This window comes from Callithrix jacchus, chromosome 6 (assembly GCF_049354715.1).
Source record: "Callithrix jacchus isolate 240 chromosome 6, calJac240_pri, whole genome shotgun sequence".
Taxonomy (NCBI): domain Eukaryota; kingdom Metazoa; phylum Chordata; class Mammalia; order Primates; family Cebidae; genus Callithrix; species Callithrix jacchus.
Window position 1 is genome coordinate 150,734,510 of NC_133507.1, and position 19,061 is coordinate 150,753,570.

The window sequence follows — 19,061 nt, forward strand, 5'->3', positions numbered from 1 at the left end:
CTGTTATCCTTCATCCAACAGCATGGGCTCTATCCTGCTTTTTAACTGCTCCTTGCCTCATTGTTAGGTAGACAGCAGAGGGGAGTGGTGGGCAGGGGAACTCTATTGTTATGTTTTACAGCCTATTAACTGAATAAGGCTGAACACTTCTTTGCATGTTTACTGAAAATCAGTACTTTCTGTGACTCTGTTTGAGTCTTTTGCCCATTTTTTACTGGATTGCTTATCTTTTTCATATTGATTGTGAAAAAACTTTGCATATTAAGAGAATAGAACCTATGTTAGTGAAATGACTTGTAATACATTTCTTCAATGTATCATGTATTGATTTATCTTTTGGTGCTCTTTAGTTCTGCCTTAAAGTTTTTTTTTTTGTTTGTTTGTTTTTTCTTGAGACGGAGTTTCGCTCTTGTTACCCAGGCTGGAGTGCAATGGCGCGATCTCGGCTCACCGCAACCTCTGCCCCCTGGGTTCAGGCACTTCTCCTGCCTCTGCCTCCTGAGTAGCTGGGATTACAGGCACACGCCACCGTGCCCAGCTAATTTTTTGTAATTTTTTTTTTTTTTAGTAGAGACGGGGTTTCACCATGTTGACCAGGATGGTCTCGATATGCCGACCTCGTGATCCACCCGCCTCGGCCTCCCAAAGTGCTGGGATTACAGGCTTGAGCCACCGCGCCCAACCGCCTTAAAGTTTTCAATACTTATTTAAATACACTAAGTTGCAGCATGTTTCTTTATTCTCACAAATCCACTTGACCATGAGCAGAGCGGGGGGGACCACGCAGGTGCACCTGGACCTTCCTACATCAACTGAGCACTCAAACAGACCACAATGGAGAGTTCTCATGAAAAGGGTATGTATAGGCAGGGGTAGGCTTGAATTCCAAAATGAACTATGTTAGCTTCTAATCGGGAACACATTTTATTATAAGTTCAAATATGTGCACAGATACGACAGAGAAATCTTATGACAAAATCAGAATAAAGTAAATAAAAGTTAGTATTTTCCATTAGTGATTTTTAAAAGCTTTAAATTTCAAAGAAGAGTTAAGTCATAACCATGATCTCCAGTTAACTTGCTGGTGGTTTACCAACCTGTTAAAATGTAATGCATAACGCAGTCAACCACTTGTACTGCCTTGTATTATGCTTTCTAACTAATGAAAAGATACTTTAAAAATATCATCAAAGTCCAAATCCTTTGCGAGACAGCAGAATCACCTCAACACAATGTGGTCTGGAAATCAGGAGAAGTATGGAAAAACCTCATTTTTCCTGTGGAAGAGGATGTCCCCCCTCAGTGACCCATCTCCTTTCTGGCTTGATAGCCAGACACTCAGCTTTAGGAAGAAAGGCTCTCGGAAGGTGAAGCCTTCAGCACTTGGCCTTGTGACCCCATGGGCAGACTCCTAGGCAGCAGAAGAATGAACTACAAAGATGGCTTTTTAAAATAGCTAACAGCAGATATGATGCTTGCTGCGTGGTCCTCTCAACATGCCCAGGGGTCACATGCATCAGCAGCCGTGGAGGAGAATTGGACACTCAGATTCATTGGAAGCCTTCTCCTCCCAGGTCAGAGCTTGATACTGCCAGTCTGCTTCTCAACTCCAACATCCAGCATCATTGTCTCAGGTGTTCTGATGCTTTTCCTTTCCAAAACAGTGGGATGAGAAAGCTGCATAGATAAGGACTCACAGGAAGAAAAATATACTACCACCAAGATGACCAACAGCTGAATGACCATGTCTCAGAGAAAAGAGCAGAAAAAATGATGGAGATTCTATGAATTAGAGTTAGTAGATTAGGGCCTTCGGTTTTCACCTTTTAAAAATGGGTGAATAATCTTGGAGTTATCAAGCTCTTACAAAGTAAAAAACAAAATAAAATAAATAAAAGTTTTTACAAAGTATTTCTTTGTAAATATGCTTCTCCTATGAGGAGGAAATAAACCACAAAGCCCATAAGCAAAACCAAGAAACTGGCATGTCATTTTTCAAATGAGAAAACTAATACAAAAAAGTGACTGTCCCAATGGGAACAGAGCCCATTTTTGGCTAGGATCTACAGGGAACCCTGTCTCAGCTCTGCATGGCTTCAGAAGATTCTATCCAGAGCGTGGAACACTACATCAAAATGAAAGTGTGCACTTGGTAAGCTCCAAATTTAATTTATTTTATGCTGATGAGGTTTATGGGTCTTTTAAAATATGAAGCTCAGCTGCTTAGGATTTGCTTTGTTTACTTTGCTTTAATTAATGATAGTGCCTTTCTGGAAAGAAAACAGCATCAAGAAGAAATACAATCAGAAATGATTCACTCAAAGCCTCTCCTTGGCCCTGACTGTGAAGTAAACAAGATTCATTAATCTCACTTGGGATCAGAGAATAAGGAGAGACGGAGGGTGGGAGAGGAGCAGGTAGCTCCACCTGCAGACAAGGAGGATGCCACAGAAAACGTGAGACCCAGCTCAAATGCAGGGCTGGTTGGAAGAGGTCAATATATAATCAGTAATTTACAAAGAGGAGTCAGAATTACTAGTCCTATCGAAGATGTCCAAAAGCTTCAAATAATACATCAATATACACAATGTGAAATGAACAATCATTATTTCCCAAGCTCCTTATGGTGAAAACTCACTTAGAGTCAATTCATTCTAATTTTATAAGAATTCCCATCACCACCAGACAATCTGCTTCTCACAGGATTCCAAGATAGGTCTAAACACGGTCCTAATTCTACCCTTCTTCCTTAATCTTCTTCTCATGCATCCTCCAAATGCCCCAAACCTGTCCATTTCTAACACATATTTCATTCCTCTGAGTCTTCCACTATACTGTTTTCTCCATCTATAATGATCTTTTTTTTTTTTTGAGACGGAGTTTCGCTCATGTCACCCAGGCTGGAGTGCAATGGCGCCATCTCGGCTCACCACAACCTCCGCCTCCTGGGTTCAGGCAATTCTCGTGCCTCAGCCTCCTGAGTAGCTGGGACTACAGGCACGCGCCACCATGCCCAGCTAATTTTTTGTATTTTTAGTAGAGATGGGGTTTCACCATGCTGACCAGGATGGTCTCTATCTCTTGACTTCGTGATCCACCCGCCTCGGCCTCCCAAAGTGCTGGGATTACAGGCGCAAGCCACCGTGCCCAGCCCTATAATGACCGTTAAGGTTCAACCTAATGGTCACTTCTGCTGGGAATACTCCCCAAGTCTAACTCCAGACAAGTGAGTGTCTCCTCGGCTGTGCAGTCCAAAATCTTTGTACATATCTATCTCTGTAATAGTCCTTTACTTTCATTAATGGTTACTATTTTTATCCACCACTAAAGTACTAAGTCCTTTTCAGTGGACCAAAGGGGGCCTGCGAGAGTGCCTGGAGTATATTAGCTGATTGAGTTGATTCAACATGAACTAAAACAAAAGTTCACGACATAGGCTTGTATAGATTCATGAATTTTTTATCACTTGAAATAACTTCTCTACAATTTTGTTTCCTGAGCAAAAAAAATAAAAGCATACAATAAAATAAATATAGAAAGAAAAATCACTAACAATCTTCACTTGTTTTATTTCCTTTTGTGCCCATTCAACCCCTGTCTATACACCGTCAAGTTGCACAAGTCGTAATCACAGGGTAATTCTTCCAGCACATGCTGTAGAAATCAATAATGGAGCCAAGCTGAAGCTTGCCAGCAACAGCACAGGTCAGAACAGAGGCCAAAACCAGGGTCAGCAATTATCTGGAGGATAGACATATCACCCAAAGGCAGGATTGTGCAGACAGGTCTCAGAGGACAGGTAAGCAAATAGGCAGGATGCCCAGCATTAGAGAGAAAGTGCATGAGCTCAGTCTGAAAGCAGAGTCCACATACAGAGACCAGGTTAGGAGCACTGAGAATTAGGGAAGAAAGAAGGAGTGGAGTGATGGCCCAGGTCCAAAGGTGTAGGCCAGATTGAAGAGTGGGGAAGAAGGAGCTATGGTAACAAAGAGAACATAAGTAGTAGAGATGCAGGCAAAGAAGCCCACACTGCCCAATCTATTGATTTACACAACCGAAACCCTCTGCATCAATCTGCATAAAGACAGACTAATCTTGAACCACACTCTTTTCTTTCTAGACCCTCTTAAAGTCTTTCATCCTCAACTAAATTCTCACTTTCAAAGATCAGGATATGTTAAACTGAAATCTTCGTCTGAAGCCAGTTTCTCAAGCCACCACACTAATATACATTTATTAAACCTCAGTCCAAGCTTCAATTGATGGTACAGAAAACACAGTGTTCAAAAACTGGGCAAGACTCTACAAATTACCTAGTTCGGGCCCTTTCAATTAATTTATTTACTTATTTATTTTTTTAGAGAAAGGGTCTCTGTATTAGTTGGTTCTCACACTGCTAATAAAGATATACCCAAGACTGAGTATTTTATGAAGGAAAGAGGTTTAATTGATTCACAGTTCCACAAGGCTACGATGCCTCAGGAAACTTACAATCATGGCAGAAGAGGCAGCAAATATGTCCTTCTTCACAAAGCAACAGCAAGAGGTGCAGAGAGAAGTCAGGGGAAGTCCTTAATAAAACCATCAGATGTTGTGAGAACTATCAGAAGAACAGCAGCATGGGGGAAACTGCACCCATGATTCAATCATCCCCCACTGGGTCCCTCCCACAAAATGTGGGGATTGTGGGAATGACAGTTCATGATGAGATTTGGGTGGGGACACAGACAAACCATATCAGTCTTGCTTTGCAGCCCAGCCTGGAATACAGTGGCACAATCATAGCTCACTGCAGCTTCGAACTCCTAGTCTCACGTGACCCTCCCACCTCAGCCTCCCAAGTCACTAGGAGGACTACAGGTGTGCACCACCACACCTGGATAATATTTTCATTTTTCGTAGAGACAGGGTGTCTATAAGTTTTACTGGCCTTAAATGATCCTCCCACCTGGACCTCTCAAAGCACTAGGATTGTAGGTGTGAACCACTGTGCCTGGCCAAGCCCCCTTTTATTTATTTTTTGTTGCTATTGTAGATAATGAAATGAAGAGCAAGAAAGACACTTGTCTAAGGTCACACAGCTAGTAAATAGTTGAAGAAAGACTAAGAATAAAAGTATGGGAACACTAAGCTAAGCACTCTATATATGCGACCAACTGTAAATTCCATGAGATCATTTGTCCTTTTGTTTTGAGGGCTTTCTTTTTGAGTCAGGGCCCCACTTTCACACAGGCTGGAGTGCAGTGTCATAACTAAAGTTTACTGCAGCCTCAACCTCCCAAACTAGAGCTATCTTCCCACCTCAGCCTCCCAAGTAGCTGGAACCACAGGTACACTCTACCACACCCATCTCATTTCTTCTTTTTTGTATAGGCAGGATCTCACTATGTTGCCCAGGCTCCCACAACATGTTAAACTTCATTTACAGAGACAACTGAGGCATGGAAAGATAGGCTGACTTGTCTAGAACTAGCAGGTGGCCAGCAGCCAGGTGAAAGAGCCCCAGACAGAGAGGCATCCTTACTGCACAAACATTGCTTTTAATTATTACAAAAGGACTGTACAACCAATGAGGAAAATGAGTCATGGAGAGCCAGAAGTTGGCCCCAAGCCCACATGGGTGGGACGCCAGGACTCCAATGGCCCACACACTCCAGTGAACCAATAGGCAGTGTGACTGGGAGCCTATGCCACGGAACTGGACTGGGGTGGGAACTCCAACACCCAGGGATGGCGGCAGGCAGGTCCCAGCCAGGCAAACAAGGAGGTGATTCTATGAGTTCAGTTGGCCCCACTGCATAACTTGGGTCTTTTCTAGGATGGAGGGGCTATTAGCATTGAACTTCTGTAAACTCAGGGTTTGTCCATATCAACTAGCACTCCACCTCTGCATTAATGCAAATTAATGAGGTGTTGTTACAGGTTTTTATTCCCTTTGGAGTGAAATTAAAACTAAGTAAATCAAACAGTAATTAGAAAACTCAATAAGGAAGCTATTTAGCTTAAAACCGACAGTGTTTATACCAGTGCTTTATTCACTACAGGTTTATTTTGTTACTCTGTCTTGATATTTTTTTCTAAAAAAAATTTAAAAATTAAAAAAAAACACTCAACTCAGTTTTCCCAAAATTTTACCAAATTGCCTTAACTTATAAATATTTTCAAAAACATTTCCAAACTTGCTGTCCCACTGAACTGGCCAATCGGTGTAGACTTGTCCCCTTATATTGCTACTGAACAGCATCATGTACATATATCTGGTATCTTCATCCAGCTTTAACTGCTTAGAGAACAGGTACGTTAGCTTACACACTTTTGAGTAGGGTGGCCAACTTGTCTTGGTATGCCCAAGACTTTTCTAATTTGAGGAATGAACGCTCCACATCCAGGAAACACCCTTAGTCTCAGGCAAGGTGGGACAGTTGGTCACCATATGTTTAAGCCTCTGAAAGTCCTGAGTACTTTAGAGCTATGTATCTATGGCATCACTTTCCTTTAGTTTCTCACTCCACATTCTCTGGCTCCTTCCTCCACTTCTGTCCCTACTCCATGCACCACTGTAACCTGCACGGTCCAAGGTACTACAGGCTATCAAAAAGCCACTAGGAGCCTTTAGCCTTCTAAATCTGCAGCTCTGTTTGGCTTCATCTTCTACTTCCTCTTACTTGAGACCTTCTCTTCATTCCATCTGCATATCTACCTCAAACTACTCCTTCCCCAGCTGTTCATCAATGCCTCTTTCCATCTGTAAACCTTAACTTCCCTACCCATCTTGTTTCCTCCTGATAATCAGTTTCCCTGGGCATCTCACAATCACCCAATTTCAACTCTGCCAACAAATCATCATGCACAAGTTCCACCACCATTCTCTTTCTCCCAAGAAAAAGACCCAAGTTCCAACCATCTCGTGGAAGAAACACAGGGTATCTCTTGATGACCCGACTCCCAGTGAACTCAAAACAGAATTAAGCCCGGCATGTGGCCTCCCTCCCCATTCCTCTTAACCACATCCATCCAAGCCAAAAGACTGGCAGTCCTGCTTCCCTCCTTCCTTTCCCACATGCCCACATCTGAGCACTAGGCAAATGCTGGGGATTCCCCCAATGACATTCCTGTTAAGCAACTCCACTCCTCTCCATCACCACTCTGCCATTACTAGTTAAGGCTCTCACCTCCTGCCTAGACCATTACAAAGTCCTCCTAAGCACCCCTCTCCCACTCAGAAGCCTTCAGTATCGTCTGAATTTTCCAACTATGAATTTACTTCTTATGACATTTTCAATGGCTTTTCTATAAAAACAAAGTTCAAACTCTAGGAAGGTATCAAACACTTTCCTCACAAAACTCTATCTTCTATTCAGCGTGATCTTAGGATACTCCCCTTCATGCACCCAGAACTCCACTTACCCTGAGCCACCTGAAAGTGCCACAAATAAGCCCACATGTTCACAAGTCTGCATGAGCCATAACCTCCCCATCTTGTTATGATCATTATTGTTGTTTTTATTTTTCCATACTTATTCTTAATACAAATCTACAAGTGGACTTTTTGCAATTAAAACATATTATAAATTTTTTCTTCCCCTTTTCAATTAACACCATTAGTATTTCATACTACTACCTGGCTTTTATAATAATTGGATGGTTATACAGACTGAGAGAGTTAATTTTAGGTGTCAACTTAACTGGACTACAGGGTGCCCAGATGTTTGGTTAAACATTATTTTTGAATGTGTCTTTGAGAGTGCTTCTAGATGAGACTAAGTTTAGAGTCAGTAAAATTGAGTAAACCAGGATGCCCTCCCGAGGGTACAGAAACATCACTCAACCTGCTGAAGGCCTGAATGGAATGCAGGGTTGAGTAAGAAAGAATTATTCTCTCGACCCAACTGTCTTTGAACTAAACATCAGTCTTCTCCTGACTTCCAACAAGGTTTTCTAAGGAGCCTACACCATCAGCTCTCCTGGGCCTGGATTTCTCATCTTCCAAAGTCATATAAGCCAATTGCTTATTTTAAAAAGTCTCTTCACACATACACACACACACACACACACACACACACACACACACCCTATTGGTTCTGTTTCTCTGGAGAATCTAATACACAAACCCATAATTTACCAAATCACTTCCTGTTATGAGACCTTTAGGTGGCGTCCAATTTTTACTGTTATAAATGTTACTGCAGTTAACATTTTCCTACACATGGCTTTCGTTGTCTTTTTAATAATCGCCTCAGGATAAATTCCCAGGAGTGGGATGGCTGGGTCAAAGTGTGCAGAAATTTTACGATTCCTTATAATGGCTGCCAAATTGCTTTTCCAAAGAAGCTGTACAAATTCCATTGCCACCATACCAAGGGTCTAGTAATTTCCCTAGTATTGGCCTAAAAAACAACTAAAAAACCCCACAATAATTCATTTGAAATATGCAAAATGCTATCTCATTATTATTTTAATCTGCATTTCTTTTATTATTAATAAGCTTAATTTTTTTCAAATGTGTTTACTAAGCATATTCTAATGTTTATTCATATCCCTTTGTTCTATATCAACATGATGTTTCTGATGCATCCGTTAAAACATTTGTTACAAAATTTAACCCTTTAACTGTCATATTTGATGCAAATTTTCTCCCAGTATGTTTTATTATTTGCTTTCAGCTATACTATTGTTCACTTTGTGGGAATCTAGCAAGTCTATAAAACGAAGCGCTAATTTCTTCCTTCACTGTATCCTAAAAGTCAGGATGGAAATTATTTTAAGACCCCAGGGTGGTTTAGCTATATGGAGTCTGAAGTCAAAATAATGAAAGTTCCTAATGGGCTACAACACTGTCTGCCATAGGCGCCTTGGTTTTCTCATCTGTGAAGTGGCTAGTAACCTCCAGCTAAAGCTGTGGCAAGTCTTAGGTGGGAAAACTCTTTCTTTTATTTTAGATTCAGGGGATACCTATGCAGGTTTGTTACACAGATATGTTGTATAATGCTGAGGTTTGGGTTTCTACTGGACACATCACCCAAATAGTGGACATAGTACCCAGTTGGTAGTTTTTCAACCCTTGATCCCCTTCCTCCCTCCTGGCTTTGGAGACCCCATTGTCTATTGTTTCCACCTTTATGTCCATGGTGTACCCACTCTTTAGTTCCCATTTATAAGTGAGAACATGTGGTATTTGATTTTCTGTTTCTGCATTAATTCACTTAGGATAATGGCTTCCAGCTGCATCCATGTTGCTGTAAAGGACATAATTTCATTCATGTGTGTGGCTATGTAGTATTCCAAGGTCAGAATAGCTACTATTAAAAAATAACCAATGTTGGTGATGATGCAGAGAAAAAAGGAATGTTTATACACTGTTTGGGGGAATGCAAATTAGGTCAGCCCCTGTGGAAGCCACTTTGAAGACTCCTTAAAGAACTAAAACTACAACTACCAATGAACACAGTGATCTATTATTGAGTATCTGCCAGAGGAAAAGAAAACTCTTTCTGAGCCCTTACATTGCAACTGGTGCCCAGGAAACACGAGACCCAACAATGTCGGTTGTTTCCTTCACATTATCTTTTGAGTGTCTCTCCATCTATTAAACATTTATATTTAACTCTGTATCTGGAATTAACTCTGGTATTTCATATACCATATAAATTTTTAATTAACTTTTTAAAGTAATTGCTACCCATTTATTCAAATATTTTCCTTACTATTTTTGGGTCATCTATTATTTATTCACTTCTTTTACAATGAACCATCATTGTTGGTATGATTTTCAAAATGGACAAAATTAAAAATAGTGATCTATAAGATAAAACCGATATTAATACTCCAGCAGAATATCTACATAACATGGCTTTTGTTTTCTATTTGGTTTTGGGTTTTGGCTTAATTTAATTAAACTGTCCTGCTGCCAGCATTTTCTAATTAGCAATGTGGTATACTTGACTGACCAATGGATTCAAAATTTAAAAAAAAAAAACCTATATTCAAATGTCAGCCCTGAGATACTGTTTTGTAGCAAGTCATTTGGCCTGAACCCTTGCTATTTTTCATCTGTAAGGTAAAGTTAACAATACCTAACCTTTTTAACTCCCAAAAACATGGTGAGATTCAATTTAGATAATGTCTCTGAAATGTCAGGCAGGGGTATTCTTCCCAATATTATGATTATACTTCATACCATAAGGTTGGTTTCTATATGACTTCTACTTCTGATAAATCTCCACATCTTTCTCATAGCATAAAGGTGAGAGCTTGGACTGGGAGTTTGAGGACAGTTCAGGCTACTAACTTGATCATTAACCAGCTGCTAGATTTGAGGAAATATGCATAACTAACCTGTGCTTCCGTCTTCTCATTAGAAAATGAGGATTGTAGTGGGAATGGAATTAGCTAATGTCTATGGAAGTATTTAGCAGCCTGTACCCTCAGAGCCACACTGGATAAATTATAGTAATGCATGAGTTATTCTCCTTGACCCTCAGGGGTCATTCTCCATCCTCTATGGGTTGCATTCTTCCCTTGCTCTTAGGCTTCTGAGAGGCGCCAGGCAATGGGAGACATGGGAAGAACAGAAAAGCAACTGGAGAAAGACATAAGGGTGTTATTTATTCACCCACCCCTCCTCCAGGGCCAGGGTGTGTTCACTTGGCTGCTTCTCCTGCACCCAGGGATGTAGCTCCAGTTGGCGGCCTCTCTTCCAAAGCCAGAGCTCTACCGGACCCTTTCAGGATGAGTGAATTAGTCCCTTCCCATGTTGCTAATAAAAACATACTTGGGGTTGGATAATTTATGAGTAAAGAGGATTAATTGACTCACAGTTCACCATGTCTGGAGAGGTCTCAGGAAACTTCAATCATGGTGCAGGGGAAGCAAACAGATCCTTCTTCACATGGCAACAGCAGGGAAAGGAATGAGAGTCAAGAAGGAAAAGTTCTCTATAAAACCATCAGATCTCTAGAGAACTAACTCACTATCACAAGAACAGCATGGAGGTAACTGGCCCCATGATTCAATTATCTCCCCCTGGGTCCATCCCACAACACATGGAGATTATGGAAACTACAGTTATAGATGAGATCTGGGTGGGGACATAGCCAAACCATATCAATGAGGCACCATAATAACTTTCCATTGATGCTGGCCTTCAGTGTTTCATTATCTCCTACTAATTCCCATAATCCTATCCACATGTCTGTAAATGGTCTTTTCTTAAAGTCACTTCAGTTGATCTTTGAGTATGCCATCTGTTTCCAGCCAGGATGTGATGTAAATCTTAGTCCTTGTTTGAATTGGTGAGCCAAGCCTTCAGGGTTCCTTGAGTAGCGTGGGTCTGACACTTTGGTGGTGGTAACCACAACCCACCTAGATCTGTGGCCTGATCCAAAAGTAAGCACTTCTCACACTTGCCAACTTTCCAGAATTAGCTTAACAGTTGCTTTTAAAGGTACAGAATTTCTCATTAGAGCATCCCACTGCTTTTGTTCTGAATATAACATAAAGCAAAAGATATTGTTAAACCTAAAAGTAAAATGAACATTCTAACTGGAAGATAAATTGACTTGTTGATGTCCTATCTTCTAACACAACTTAGCACAGGATGACACCTCCCAAGCCCACGGGACACCACCCAAGATGCTAGACTTCCAAACTCCAGTGATGTTTCCTATTAGCACATTTGAGATCTGAATTCTTCCAGCTTGGCCATGTTCATTCCATCCCAGCTTTGGCCAAAGAGCACTGCCAGAATGTTCACCAACACCCAAGCGTACGAGAAAATCAGAGCCTGGAAGGACTCATGATACTGAAAGTTCCCTGATCTCCTCTGGTATTTCTTTCTCATGAAACTTGCCAGAAATAAAATTAAATCCGAAATAAACTAACACTTTTCAGAGATTGGACCATTTCATGATGGAAAAACATATTTCCAGTTTATACAACAGCAGACAACAAGGATGCAAACTGTTAGACGACCCCCTTTAAAAGTCATTTTGTTCTACTGTCACTGAAATAGTACTGTGAAAGAAAATGGGGTGTTTAGAATTTTTTTTTTAATTTCAGTAGTGTCGAATTTTCATACCTATAAAAGAGCAATCTCTACGGCAAAAACTTTCAAGAAATCTGTGTTTAGGCAGAGAAATTGTTCTTCTGGTTGACTTTGTGAAGCAAAAACAAATAAATGCAAACTGAACACATATGCCTGAGAAAATGAACATTTTGATTTTTTAATAAAATAATTACAAAAGAACTTGACCTCCCAAATGTCAACCTTTCTCTCCTCAATTAGTCAAATGCTCAAACTCGTGTTGCTCAATATGATAGCCACTAGCTTTGCAACATATGACTACTTTAATTTAAATTTACTAAAGCTAAATTTAAAATCTGCACTTCAGTCACAAGAGGCATGTTCAAGTGCTCATTAGCCAGTGGCTACCATATTGGACAGTGTGGATTATCGAACATTTCATCATCATAGGAAGTTCTGATGGACAGCATTGGGTCAAATTACTTATATCTACGCATTTCAACTATTTCCAAGGACAGTAGATCAGTACCAGCAATCACAATTTACTAAAGTTATAGACCTTTCAGGGTAGCAATTATCCATTCCCTTAACCTCAGCCTTCCTCTTGAAAGGCTTGAAACGCTCAAGAGGCTTGGTAGGTTTGCCATACAGCTCTGACAAGCCCACCAGGCAGCGGGATGCAGACAGAATTCTACTGGGACCTCCTGGAGAAAGTTTTATTTCCCTCATAAGGGTACTATGCCTTGCCCTTTTTTCACCTCTGAACATAAACTTAGTTGGGCCTCTGTATCTGTGGGTTCTGCATCGATGGATTCAAGCAACCACAGATGAAAAGTACTGGTGGAAAAAATTGCATCTGTACTAAAGAGGTACAGACCTTATCCTTGACATTGTCTTCTAAACAATGCAGTATAACAACAATTTACACAACATTTACACTATATTAGGTGTTATAAGTATTCTAGAGATTATGGAAAATATACAGGAGGGTGTGCATAGGTTATATGCAAATACTATGCCATTTTATACCAGGGTCTTAACCATCTGTAGATTTTGGTATCCATAAGAGGTCCTGAATCAGTTGCCCAGGGATACTGAGGGACCAGTGTATTGTGGCTGGAAAGCAGACATCCTGTACCCAAAACGCAAATGCTTGAGGATGAAGGTCAACACATCAAATCCAAGAGAATTGAAAGAGAGAAAGAACCTGAAATTTTTATGGGATATTTGTGGAGCAAATAAAAACAATACAAGCAAGTATTCATTTCTACTTTTCATTAATGAGAACTTGTATCCCTACATGTTGATACGACTATGACAAGGGATTCTACTAGGTGTAGTCGTTTTTCTGTTACAATTGTTAATCCACAAAAGAGAAGTTCTGTAAACTAAGTATTCCAAATCTAAGATAATCATTATGCCTAGGACAATCCAACTGGTAATAACAATTTGTATTTATATTTACTTTCATGTCAAGCCTCACATATATTTAGGCAGATCACATAATCACAAAAAGAATTTAATTATTATATATGTGTTTGTATATATATATCCTGCAAATATATAGATTGATATTTTTTAAAAGCATAGTGAGAAATTATAGATTGAATGGCAATATACTGAAGAGTTTTAACCCATAGTTTTGGATATGAGTGTATTGATAAATGTTCTGCTTTAAATGTGTTTTTTTAATATGTATTTTATTGTGTTTTAGGTTTTGGGGTACATGTGAAGAACATGCAAGATTGTTGCATAGGTACATACATGGCAATGTGGTTTGCTGCCTTTCTCCCCATCAACTGTATCTGGCACTTTGCATGTTATCCCTCCCCAACTCCCCACCCCCCACTGTCCCTCCCCTAGTTCCCCCCACAGACCCCAGTGTGTGATGCTCCCCTCCCTGTGTCCATGTGTTCTCATTGTTCAACACCCACCTTTTAATGGGCACATCCTCCTTTTAATGGGTACATCCTTTTATGTGTATATATGTGCAGTTTATAAATATCCAGAAACATATGTGGATAGATAATTTAACACTCTTTCAAATTTAAACAAAAAAAAAATCTGCTAAAACCATGTTGGTAGTTGTTTTCCTGAAATGATCTTAGAGGTTAATGAAAATATCATTTTATCCACAAAAATACCATTTGTTCCTGAAATCCCATGATTAGAGATACTTCTAGCTTAAGCAAAATGGCAGTTTTGAAGCCTGTGAAAAATACAATTCTCCTTGAGGAGAGAACATATTCCTTATTGGTTCTTTACATGACATGGTGTGAGAAATACAGCTTATCTCAATGAAATGCCTTTGAGATATGGAAGACTGTGGCTTAGGGTCTCATCAGATTAGATAACGGAGACATAGTCCACTGAATTCCCTTTTCAACCTAGTCTCATTGTCATCTAGGACAGCGTGAAGCCATCACTAAGTCTATGTGTGTAGTAAAGACTGTGACTTTTAGTGGGAGCTGAGTAACAATTTGTGAGTAAATGAATGAAGGAATGAATGACCAGCAATAAAGCCCACCCTTTGCTCTGGAGCACACATTTTCTACAACAGTACCACCTTCTCTCAGAATGCGGCCAGCAAGCTCACTTTGAAGCTACTGTGGCCTCCCAGACTTCACATTGCACTGCATTTTTTTATGTCATGCATCATGTTTATTTTTATTCCAGCTTACAACTGGATTGCAATTGGATGTTCTTGCATTGACCCCCCAAAAAGAAAACGTTTAAAAGCAATGTTTCAGGACTTCAAGATCATCCTGGGCAACAAGATGAAACCCCATCTCTACAAAAAAGAAAAAGAAAAATTAGCCAGGTGTGGTGGTGCACGCCTGTAGCTCCAGCTACCCGGAAGGCTGAGGTGGAAGAAACATCTGAGTCCAGAAAGTTGAGGCTGCAGTGAGCTGTGATAGCGCTACTGCACCCCAGCCTGGACAACAGAATGAGACCCTGAATCAAGAAAATAAAAATAAGGCCGGGTGCGGTGGCTCACGCTTGTAATCCCAGCACTTTGGGAGGCCGAGGCGGGTGGATCACGAGGTCAACAGATCGAGACAATCCTGGTCAACATGGTGAAACCCCGTCTCTACTAAAAATACAAAAATTAGCTGGGCATGGTGGCACGTGCCTGTAATCCCAGCTACTCAGGAGGCTGAGGCAGGAGAATCGCCTGAACCCAGGAGGCAGAGGTTGCAGTGAGCCGAGATCGCGCCATTGCACTCCAGCCTGGGTAACAAGAGAGAAACTCTGTCTCAAAAAAAGAAAAGAAAAGGAAAAGAAAAATAATAAAGCATTGTTACCAACACTGTATAGTAATTTTAAATACTGTTACAAAATTTTCCTTATATCAAAATGTTCCAGCATACAGACAACTCAAATGTCAGAAATCCACAGGCTTTCAGATGGCTCTGTCCCTCATCTCCCACCTGTCTTCTCCCATATGTGCTCCTTTCCTGGTGGAGCTCGGTTTCACCTTCAGAATTTCAAAACTAAGAAATCCTCTTTGCTTCATGTACCCTACATCACCACCTGCTGATTCTATAACGAGCACATTTGTACTTGGCTTTAAAGCAGATGTTTTAGTCAATAATTTGACTCAGGTGATCTATTAAGTTTTATTTAGTTCTTCTATTTACACATATGGTCCACATTAAGACTTTTACAAAGACACAAGGCATGCTGGGAGAGAGCTCTGCTAAGACTTTCTGAAGTAAAACAACTGTTCCAGTTTGATATTTTTCCTGACATCTTAATCCATTCCTTACACACTTTTCTAATTGCAGTGTTTAACCTTGGCCTGAAAAAGGGCGCCAATCTAAAGAGAGTAATTGTTTCTAATACATTGTCAGGAAGTTTTTAGTTGTATCCTTGGGTAAATTAAAGGTGCTCAGAACTGTAATTTGGTGCCAAAAGCAGACACCATATTGCACTTCACCATCAGAAAGAAAGGAGAGAGAGGGACAGAGACTGACTGACTAGAATAATAAACTTTGGTCAGCGAAGCAGAAACCACTAGGGTTTTAAAGTGCTGAGATTCTTTGGTAAGTTCTGCAATATGAACCCTTCTTGGCCGGTATGCACACTCAGATTAAACTCCACTCATATCCAAAGCTTGTTTATCTCTTACAATAGGAAGTTCTCCTGTGAATAACTCCCATAAGCCTCTTTGGTATAAAGCCCCCTTAAGTCATCTGCTTTGTCAGCTATAGGATTTTCCACATTTGTTTCACAAGTGTGGACTCTAATGGGATTTAAATAAACAAGAGGAATTTACGGCTGCCTTTGAGCCTTTGTAGTATCTGCTTGTGAAGGTTTGTCTGAATTACTGGGAATGAAAACAAGTTAGTTTTTTCATTTTACATATCAAATCACAGTCTACTTTTCAAATACAGCACATTATAATTTCCAAAGGGACATATTTTATACACACACACACACACACACACACACACATGTATATAATGTTTATAGAGTGCATATGCTTGCAAGTATATGTAAACACAGTATAAAATACAGAATATAAGCATATAAAATATACTATCATTTCTCTTGATTTGCTTTTTTGTTACATGTAACACTCAGCAATGTTTATTAAACTTAAGTTTCCTCAATACCTCCTAAGAAATTGTGGAAATCAGTCAACCCCTGTTACTTTTTTAACAGTAAGGCACGTCCAGCAATGAAGCCACCACAGCCACATGAGCTGCTAAGTTCTCACCCCAGCCAGTGTCCCAGTGGAAGCCTAATCACCCAGGGCCAGGAACAGTGGCCAACACATCTGGGCCTCAGCCCGTCTCTGTCCACCTGGAGATGGGATTAGAGGCCACCAAGATCCCAGAAAACTCTCACAGTTCAACTAGCAGCCAACGCAACCCATGAGTTCAACTCAGGTGCAGGCTAGTTTGGTCAAGTAAAGCACACAGCCCTCATCCAGTGAACTCCCTTTAGTCTATCGGGAATTCATCAAGCACCAAATTTGGTCTTCTGCAGTCATTTTCACAGTGAATTGCCCCATCCTCTTTGAAGCAGATCCCTTTGCACATGAAGTCATTCTGGGAATGTATGATCACATGAATATGTCACAGAAACAATGTATCCTACTTACTTAATACCAAGCAGGTAGCAGGCATTAAACCTCTGCTCTCCCTAACCCTTCAAGGTAAGTACTATCAGCCCCATTTTACAGATGATGACAATGGAGCCCAGGCACTCTGAGAGACCCGTTCAAAGTCACACCACTCACAAAGTAGCAGACTCAAGGCTAAAACCAAATGCATGTGACTTTGGAGTCACTCAGAGGTACTTCAGAAGAACAGAAGAACACTCTCTCAACTGGAGCTCCCAAACTTTGGTCAGTTTTCTCCCACAATCAGGTTTCGATCATTCATGTTGCCATGGACGTGTCTCAATAGTCCAGATGTGTGATGGCATTTTACAAAACCTACGTCCCACATCTCTTCTTTAACTTCCTTGTCTTAATCTGTTTGTGCTGCTAGAACAAAATACCACAGAACAGAGAATTTGTAAAAAACAGAAATTGTTTTTCTCACAGTCCTGGGGGCTAGGAAGACCAAGATCAAGGTGCAGGCTTGTTTCTTTGTCTTGAGAGCTGTGGCGCTTTGAAAGAAGGAATGCTGTGTCCTCACACTGTGGAAGGCAAAAGGGCAGGCTGAACACTGCAGGAAGCTCCTTTTATAAGGCTCTTCATCCCATTCAAGAGGGGAGGAGCCCTCATGACTTAACCTCCTCTTAAAGGTCCCTCTTAATGCCATCACTTTGGCCATTAAGTTTCAACACCTGAATTTTTGAGGGGACACATTCAAACTATAACACTCCTCAACATGTATGCAGAGAAGGAAATCAGAGGTAGGAATATAGTGTCCCCTAACGTTCCCCTCCCTTTTCCAACCTCCCCCATCTCCACTCAACAAAATCACATCAATTTGTGTGTGTATGCGTATTATGTACATATACATTCATATATATACATATATATATGTTGCAACATGATGCACTATTGTTAATAATAAATGTTTGTTGACTGGCTGACCAAAAATGAATATATACATATTTACATGAATCTGTGTGTAGGTGTGTGTGTATTCATACTTACAGGAAAGAAATTGCTGAAGAAAGCATGTGAGATATACAATGCAAACTAAAGCAACAGAAAGTCACTCTGAGTTGAGAGTGGAGGATATGTTTCTCAAGTCTGCTTTTCCATCATAGTGTGGCCACTAAAACAAGTGTGTGTTCCATTTCTCAATGAAGCAGAGCTGTGAACTGTTCGATGGGAAGTGCCAAGAGACTCATTAGCAGAAAGGGCAAGGGGAGAAGGCAGCGGATGTTTTCATAAACCACATAAATTCCTCAGTTTAAGATTTTTAAAGAAGATATTTGTTAGAAAATAAAAGATCAGAATGGTTAAAATTGCCTTATGTCTTTCATAATATCATATGAATTATTCAAATTGGGTTACTTGTTCAAAGCTGGAATGAGAGATTTTAAATGTGCAAAGAGAACAACAGGATGGGAATAATACATTTTGTAATATGAGAACTTTTAGAAGGTAAAGGCCAGCTGGCATGTCATCATAAGGTCTTTTGAACAGCTAAATGGTTCTAGATGTGCATGGCAGGGTAGGGATGAGGCTGGGAGACTAAGATGAAAAAAGAGGTATAGAAAGGAAGGTCTCGAAGTCCAGGTAACTGAAAATACTCAGTATGCTAGATTCTTTTTATGGTTATTATACAATGAGGAAACCTCTCCTACCAAGCGTGTGTCTCATATATTTCTATAGACTCACCTTTAGCCAATCAACAAACATTTATTGAGTATTAACAACAATGCATCATGTTAGAAAAGCCACAAAAATATCCTTTGTCTCAAGAAGCATATGCCTTGGAAGGCTAAGACATACAGAAAATACCCAGGAAATAATATATAATGCCTAATAAATATGTTGAACACCATATGCCAAAGATTATCCAAGATATGGGGAGAGGCCAGCATGCAGCATGTTGACCAGAGTAGC

General features: G+C 40.3%; 1 protein-coding gene across 5 annotated transcripts in view; it reads right to left on the reverse strand.

Moving 5' to 3' along the window:
- Positions 1-19,061, reverse strand: part of PID1 (phosphotyrosine interaction domain containing 1) — a 246,446-nt gene that overhangs the window by 189,598 nt on the left and 37,787 nt on the right. Inside the window, exon 1 of one of the 5 annotated variants that reach the window (XM_078328757.1) lies at positions 1-19,061. This exon is cut by the window's right edge and continues 11,224 nt beyond it. The exons of the other annotated variants lie outside the window; for them this stretch is intronic. The gene's annotated coding sequence lies outside the window, so the exon portion shown is untranslated. 5 annotated transcript variants of the gene reach the window in all.